This window comes from Mesoplodon densirostris, chromosome 1 (genome assembly GCF_025265405.1).
Source record: "Mesoplodon densirostris isolate mMesDen1 chromosome 1, mMesDen1 primary haplotype, whole genome shotgun sequence".
NCBI classification, from domain to species: Eukaryota; Metazoa; Chordata; class Mammalia; order Artiodactyla; family Ziphiidae; genus Mesoplodon; species Mesoplodon densirostris.
The window spans coordinates 150,410,350-150,417,248 of NC_082661.1; the positions used below are offsets into that span (position 1 = coordinate 150,410,350).

At 41.2% G+C, this 6,899-nt stretch overlaps 1 pseudogene; it reads left to right on the forward strand.

Moving 5' to 3' along the window:
* The first annotated feature begins 654 nt into the window (after positions 1–654).
* On the forward strand, positions 655–5,360 carry LOC132488681 (kinesin-like protein KIF3C; annotated as a pseudogene).
* Positions 5,361–6,899: the final 1,539 nt, after the last annotated feature.

The following is a 6,899-nucleotide window of genomic DNA, read 5'->3' on the forward strand; positions in this document are numbered from 1 at the left end:
CTTGGCAGACATATCCATAGCATTATATATAGTTAGTTGAGACAAAAATACATTTTGAATACTTATTAATATTTGGCAACTGTGAAAGATTTTAATGCATAATTATCTAGGACACAGTGCCTGATATTGTTGCACCAGAAACACCAATGACCAGCAAACACTGAGTACACATCAGAATGGTAGCTTTTAATAACCTCCTTTTTATGCTTTCTACAAGTGTGATTCCTATCTTTAAACATTATCTTGGGATACATAATGAAGGATATTATCTTTCTGATACCTTTTATTTCCTTAAAAGTTATGCTCGAAGTGTTTATGGATTTTAATCTATGATTACTTTTTCTGAATGTTTATATAATTTGAAATGTTTCACAGGATTTTCTAATTTTAAATGTCTATAACTTTTGTATATTACTGTATCTTTCCATTGTTGGACACTTACAAAATTGGACCTGCACTAATATTAGAGAAGATTTGGTTTTAAGTTTAGTGCATAACTCATAACTTTTCTCTCCTATCTTTTTCAAATTGCACAATTAACCTATCATTGTATAATCTTATATATATTATATATACATATATAGATAACATATACATATATATTAGTGATATATACATACATATAAAGGTATTTGTTATAAGGATTTAACTCACATGGTTACAGAGACTGAAAAGTCTAAAGATTTGCAGATGCAAGCTGAAGATCCAGGAGAGCCCACAGTATAGTTCCAGTTAGAGTTCAAAGGCCTGAGTACCATGAGAACCAAAGTTGTACATTCTCATCTGAGTTCAAAGACCAATGTCCCAGCTCAAGGACAGGCAGAAAGAGGGAATTATTCTTTACTCCACCTTTTGGTTCTAGTCAGGCCTTCAGTGGATTGGATGAGGCCTACCCACACTGAGGGTGGCAATTTGCTTTACTCGGTCAAATGATTTGAAGGTTAATTTCATCCAGACACACCAAAAATAATGTTTAACTAAATATCTGGGCATGCCACGGCCTAGTCAGGTTGACACATAAAATTAACCACCACACTTGGATTCATAAATATTGGAAAATTATTTGACTATGTGGCCAAGAGCATGGAAGAGGTAACATTGGAATATTGAGTTCAAGGACATCTGGGGAAGAAACATGTAATTGAACAAATAGGAGTTGACATAAAGGTTAGGATCTTTGTCTCATGTATTAATGACTGCCAGAGAACATCCGCTGTAGAAAAGATGTGATTGGAAACCCCAAGACAACAAACTGAAAATTACTAGGAGAAACTCCTTAAGGTAGTATAAAAGGCAGGATAAGTTATATTAATATTAAAACCCAACAACTTTTATTTATACAAACAATGGGTAGAAGAGAGCAAAAGGAAACTCCAGTTAAAATAGCAACGAGAAGTTAAAATGTCTAGGGATAAAACCAAAAAGAAATGTGTAATGTTTTTAAAAGTAAAATTTTAATGAACTCAAAAGGACTCTGAATAATTGAACAAATGGGAAAGTTACTGCCTCTGGGGGAGATTTTATGATTTATGCAATTACTGGCACCAATTCTTTAGCTTTCATTGAATTCCTATCCATGCCATGGCCTCATCATGAATGTAAGGTTCCATTCCACATTGTGATTGGCCTAGTGACTTACTTTGACCACATCTTTCTCTTCCCCTCTAGGAACACTATGCTAGGAACATATTCTGGTTAGACACCAGTTTAAGAAGAATGAGCTTTCTCTTCTTTTAGAGGGGCAAAAGGCCTCCTAAAAAACATTAAGTCCCAAAGAAGAATAATATTATCAGAGTACTAATAACTAAGTACAACAAAAAGACTCATTTAAAAAATTGTGTATGTGGCTTTTGGCACTGAACTGGGTATGCTCAGACACATAAAACCCTGCAAAGTTTCAGAGAGAATTTTATAAGCAAAGCACTTTCAATCTAGACCCCAAAACAAAAATTGCTTGGCCTGGGCCCCAAAATTTCAACTGTCAGGAATTAGGAGATGATGGGAGCCACCAAGACACACACACACACACACACACACACACACACACACACACACACACTGACACATTCTTTAGAAGTGTCCATGTAAGATGACAGAAAAGGAAATTTTCCATGATGTCAAGCCAAGAGCCTTAAAAATATGGATCTGGGAAATCATCCCAGGATTTAGAATTGAATGCCTAAGCAAACAATATCCACTACCCAAGAGTCTGGGTACCTGGTAACACTTGCCTAGTGTTTCAAAATTAATATAGAGTAATGACTGTTATGAGTCTCTGACTGTTCCTTTGTAAAATGAGAGTGTGTATTGTGTGTGTATTCTTTCCCTGTACACCATTTTATATAGGGTATGTGTAATACAGATACTTTTTTTAGTTCATACGTCTATGGACCAAGAGAAATTGCATTCCACCCAATGAGACTCACAATATCTTAGATTTCTAACTTGATGCCATGATTTGATGAGACATATGGTAGATATGGAATGGAGATAAGTATGTTTTACATGAAGGAATGACATGAATAATTGAAACCAAGGAGGCAGACTGTGGTGTATTGAATGTTTTGATCCAATATTCAATTATTCCTGCACTCACACAATGGCCTCAAAGTGGTCACAGTGTACTTCCCTATCTGACTTCTAGCTTGACTATGACTTGCTTTGGCTAATGTCATATACCTGGAAGTAATAATATGTTAGTTCAAATCCTAGAAATTAAGTGATCTTACATGTTTCCACTTGCTTTACTTCATGCCACTGCCCATGAATAGAATATCATAGTGTATTGGTCTGTTTGGGCTTCTATAACGGAATACCATAGGCTAGGTGGCTTATAAGTAACAGAAATTTGCATCTCACTGTTCTGCAGCGTGGGAAATTCAAGATCAAGCCACTAGCAGATTGAATGTCTGGTGAAAGTTCCCATCCTAATTCTTAGATAGCCATCTACTTGCTACACCCTCACATGGTGGAAGGGGTGAGGGGGCTTTCTGGGTCTCTTTTGTAAGGGTACTAATCTCATTCATGAGGGATCCACACTCATGGCCTAATCACCTCCTAATACCATCACCTGGGGGTTAGGATTACAACATCTGAATTTCGGAGGGACAGAAACATTTAGACCATAGCACCTGGTAATACTGTTATCTAAGGAGAATGAGGAGGGTTGCCCCAAACAACCCATAGTTGATTTCCATGAGAAGTGTAGTGCCACACAAGGCAAGCCCAGTCTGAAATCATTAAACAAAAATCCTGAGACTACATGATTTTCGTTTTAAACAAACGAGAATAGAGAATTGTCATATAGCACTTTCATGACAGTCTTTCAAATAGAATGTCATAAAGATTCAGGTCCTTCTTATTTACTTTCCAAAATGAATGTGATCCTAAAAAAATGCAAACTTTAAGAAAATGGAATTAGACAATCCATGCTAATATTCATCTGGGAAAAAATGAGCAAGCAACTACCTTAGAGAGTTCTTCAAAAGAAGAGCAAACTATTTAGATGGACTAGCCCAAATATATCCAATTAAACTAGTAATTAAAAGTGTGCAAGGTACCACACAAATAGGCAGACAGATCCATAGTACACAATAAAAAAGAGGCTAATGAAAATATACATAAAAATTAAGGATATAATTAAGGTAATATCTCAAATCATTAAAATAGTTTTTTTTTAAAAGCAAGAAATCATCTGAAACAGTTCATATGACCTCTCTGAACATACCACGAGACCTATAAATACAATGTAATTTTTAATAAACTGCAGTCTGTTTAGCATTGTACTTCTCTTTGTTCTCCCTTCTTTCTTTCCTCACTCCCTTTTGTCCTTCACTTCTATTGATACTTCCCTGGAGCTATAAGCTTTCCCTTAATAAAGTATTAGCACATTATATTTTTGTCTCAGGTTCTATTTTCTAGGCAATCTAAGTTAAGCTAGGGGTCAATGACCAGATGGTCATGGCAGCCACACTGGGGCCAGTTTCTTACTGGCTACAACGAGAGCCTTTCCAAAACCAAGCTTTGCCAAACGAGCCAAGAAGATCAAGAATAAGTTCTGAGTGCACGAGGACCCCAAGGACACACTGCTGTAATAATTCCAGGAGATCACCCACCTGAAATCTCATCTGGAGAAGAAGATTCTGGAAAAGTGTCTCTGGAGGAAGAGCAGCAGCATAAAGAACTATAGCATAAAAAGCAGCAGCATAAAAAGCAGCATGTCAGCCCTGGTGGGATACCATGAAGGACCAGTAATCAAGGTCTGGGGGGCCAAAGAGGAGGATAATAATAACCACCACCACCACCTACCCAGCCTCCTGGAGCTAGCCTTGGATAAAAACATGGATAATTAACTGCAGGTGCAGAATTAGTAGAGGATGACTGCAGCCTGGTGAGTGAGGAGAAGCAGAAGCTGCTAGAGATGAAGGAGAAGATGCTGGAAGACCTACAGCAGGAGCAGCAGGCCACAGAGCTGCTTATAGCCAAGTACAAGGCCATGGAGAGCAAGCTTCTCCATTGGGGCAAGAACATCATGGATCACACCAAACAGCAGCAGAAAATACTGAAACTAAAGAGTGAGGAGACTGCCAAGCAGAAATGCCAGGAGCAGGAAATACAGCAGGAGGTGATGACCTGAGATGAAGAGACCATGTAGTTCTGGGGCAGAAGTCAAACCCAAGAAACTCGAGAAGCTCCATGCCAAGCAGCAGGAAGTGAAGGCAGAGATCCAGGACCAGTAATGATGAGTATATCTGCATGTAGCAGGACCTGGAGAAGGCACAGAATGAGGAGACCTGGGAACTCAAGTTCAAGTACCTAATCGTCAAGAACTTCATCTCCCCTGAGGAGAAGGACAAGATCATAAACCAGGTTTTTCTGGACTGTGAGGAGGAGCAGTAGAAGGTCCAGCCACTTGTACCAGCTGGGTTTAATAACAGCCAAAAGAAGCAGCAGCCCATGTCTTCAGTGGACTACAAGAGGCCTATCAGCTGGCACACTCAGTTACCATGGCAATGGGGTCCCACCCCAGCCACAGGGCTGAAAGTATAATGTTTTTGGAGTTGGATATATCCCCTTCAGATGCGTTTGTGATGGAATCCTCTCATGACTAAGAACAAGAACCCATGCACTATATATGGAGAGGCTCATGCAGCTAAAACAGCTTTCTGGAAATAACATCCAGGTCTAAAGTCTGAAAGTCCAGGTCCTCGTGCCAGAGTCCTCAGCGGCCTCCACCCTCCACCACACATACCTCACTGGCCTCTGCTACTCTGCACCCTGCGACAGTGCTAGACCAAAATGACAATCTGCAGTCAGGCTGCCCATCCAACAGACTCCTGGGGTGGGGCAGCCAACCCTAGATCATCTCATCACCTGCTTGGTGTATATGTGCATGTATGTGTGCATATGGGTGAGAGGGTGAAAATCTGGCAGACCATGCCTCTACCTGTTCTTCTTAGCCCCTTTTATTTCATTAATGTTTTATTTATGGAGCTCAGTGTGGGAAGAGGTGTCCTTGCCTGAGCTTTCTGGGCCTTCCATGGTCACTGCATAGCCTCCTTTTCTTCTGACATTAGACACCCGCAGTGAGACCTTAAGCTTCTCCCCACCATCTGCCCCCAGAAGGGAAGGTGGCTAGTGCCTATGAAGAAAGTAGTTTTTCAAACTGGTTTACTCCATAATCTCCATCTCCTTCAGATTGACAGTGAGCATCTCCTAATCACTTTCTGGGACTAGAGAAAAATCCAGTTGTCTACTGAGGACAAGAGACATCTTGAGAGGGTTGGGCCTGTGCTCCCAAAAGAGAGAACTTCACTCTCAACTTTCCTGGCTTCAGACAACCTCTTTCAGCTTCTTAGGCGCCTTTTCAAGGATTTAAATGAACTTACCACACAGCCCATGCTCGGCAAGAACTCATAGCTTCCCAAATTCTGCTTTCTGCTCACCTTTCCAACCCATGGGTGGGAATTGTGCACCATCCAGTTGCTGCCTCCTTGGGACCTGAAAATGGAATAGTAATGGAGACAATGTGGACAATCGTAAAGGGAAGTACCTCCTCCAGGTCCCTTTGTTTCTATCCTCTCCAGGAAGTAACTTTGGTCAACAAATGATCAAGCCAACTCCCCATGTTTGAGATGTTGCTCCTTTCTGCTTTGATCATTTTCCCTGCAGCTTCCTGGATCCCACTTCACAGTGGGATGGATTAACATCATTTTCCCCCTGGCTAAACATAGGTATTGAAACCTGTTGCTTTCCCCCCCTCATTTAGTACAGGTGACTGAGACCCAGGCACAATCTACAACTTTGCTTATCACCCCTGTTTCTGAATCACATTTGTTGGGCATCATTTTGTTGAAAACTGACCCTTTCTTCAGCATTGTGCAAACTGATCCCTAGGTAAGTACTCCTCACCTTCTTTTGTGACATCCCAAGATATCTCCACGTATCTCAGGTGATAAGCAAATTTCTACCAAAAAGGGAGGGGGGGAGGGTAACCCAGAACACAGCTGGAGGGGCACAAGCAGGGCTGTGCTCATGGCTTAGGGACACAAGTTCCAACTTGATGTTGATGTAGGGGTGGGTGGTGACCATGGGGGCAACATCCATGTGGAATAATAGTGTAAGGTCCCTATCTGCCTTCTACAGGGACTCAGAGTAGCAGGTGTCCCTGTGCTGACACTTAACCTCAAGTAGGCTGAGGGTCAGGTGGGTGGCCTGGACTTATCACATTGGACATGGGCTCCTACAGTCGTCTACCCAACCCGAGTTTGCATCTCTGTTTCCAGTGCTCCGAGGGGTCACAGAGAGACGGTCCAGGAGAGGAAGACAGGCAGGGTGCCACGGAGGGCAGAGGGAGTGTTCCTTTTGCCCACCATGGTTTAAGGCATTCCTCTGAGGCG